We start from the raw sequence: 1342 nt of genomic DNA, 5'->3' as shown, positions 1-1342 counted from the left end.
TTTCACTTTTATCATTAATTATGTTCCTTATCAAAACAATCGTATCATTTTTGTTTAGGTATAATCTATATTAAAGGCTGTCTTTCAATTCAAAGCAAATACATTACTTCATACAATCCACCACCCCAAAAGACTCTGACATGGAACTTTCATTTTCACCTCCAACTAGGTCACATTGCTATCTGATTTTCTTCACTGTGTTTTAATGTTAAATCAATTGACATTCTACATCGGATTTACAAGTTATTTTGTCACTATAAACTACCCAATTGGTCCCTCACTTAAAAAATAAAACTTTAATTTTAGAGTAATGCTAGAATGGAAAATTTAGAATGTAGTAGTTATCATATACTCACCACCTCGTTTTCCCTTTTATTAACAACCTACATTATACATTATAAGGCATGTTTTAACTAATGATTTATTCATCTAGAAGGATGTTCACATTTCAGGATACCACATTACATTTAGTTATTATATCTCCTTAGAGTCATCTTGGGTGTGACATGCTCTCAAACACTGTTTAAAATATTTAGACTGCTTTGCCTAGATCATACATTGGCCAGCCAACTACAAGGTCAGCGCTTTGGCACCACTAGCCACTTCGTGGGAGAAAGACGAGGCTTTCTTCTACTTTAAAGAGTCGCGGTCTCTGAAACCCACAGGTGCAGCTCCCTCTGTGCTCTAGGATTGCTAGGAGAGGCAGTGGACTCAGTTCAGTGGCTTTGAGTTTGGTTCGGTTTGGGAGACTATTTGGTGGCATCCTGGTCAGGTATGTGGCATGATGTCCTTCTCTCAGAGCACGAGTATTACTAAGAATATTCAAAAGATCATTTGCCTGCTTTCTCTTACTCCAAAGACTTTACCATCCATTATTTAGAAATACTATTTATTTTATTACATTTTTTATTGTAAATAAGGTGAAGGTTTATATTTCAGATCATCAACTATATACTCAACAGTTTAAATTATTGTTAATTTTTTTATAATATTCTACCCTTCACCCTCTCCTTGATAGCTAGTCTCCTTCCTGTAGACTACTGTCTTCCATTTCACCCAATTCAGTACTCATCCACAGTCCAAGTCATTGCTTCATCTTTCTTTCCCTTGCCCTAGCTTATGCCAGTCTGAGAGTGTATTTCCTTTGATATGAAAGTCTTTCTGCTCCTCGCCACCTGATTCCGTGGTCTCATAAAATATTTATCATTTTGTAATTGACTGATTTCCCTCAGCATAACATTTTCCAGGTCTATCCATGTTATAAGGTACTTCATGATTTCATGATCATTTTTTAGTGTTTTACTATCTGTTTTCAATATCTTCAGTTAGCTACCTAATAGTG

The sequence above is a fragment of the Echinops telfairi genome, unplaced genomic scaffold (genome assembly GCF_000313985.2).
Source record: "Echinops telfairi isolate 266 unplaced genomic scaffold, ASM31398v2 ScPeMD7_5927;HRSCAF=6808, whole genome shotgun sequence".
NCBI classification, from domain to species: Eukaryota; Metazoa; Chordata; class Mammalia; order Afrosoricida; family Tenrecidae; genus Echinops; species Echinops telfairi.
The sequence above is the reverse complement of the archived record's forward strand: the minus strand, read 5'-3'. Positions refer to the sequence as shown.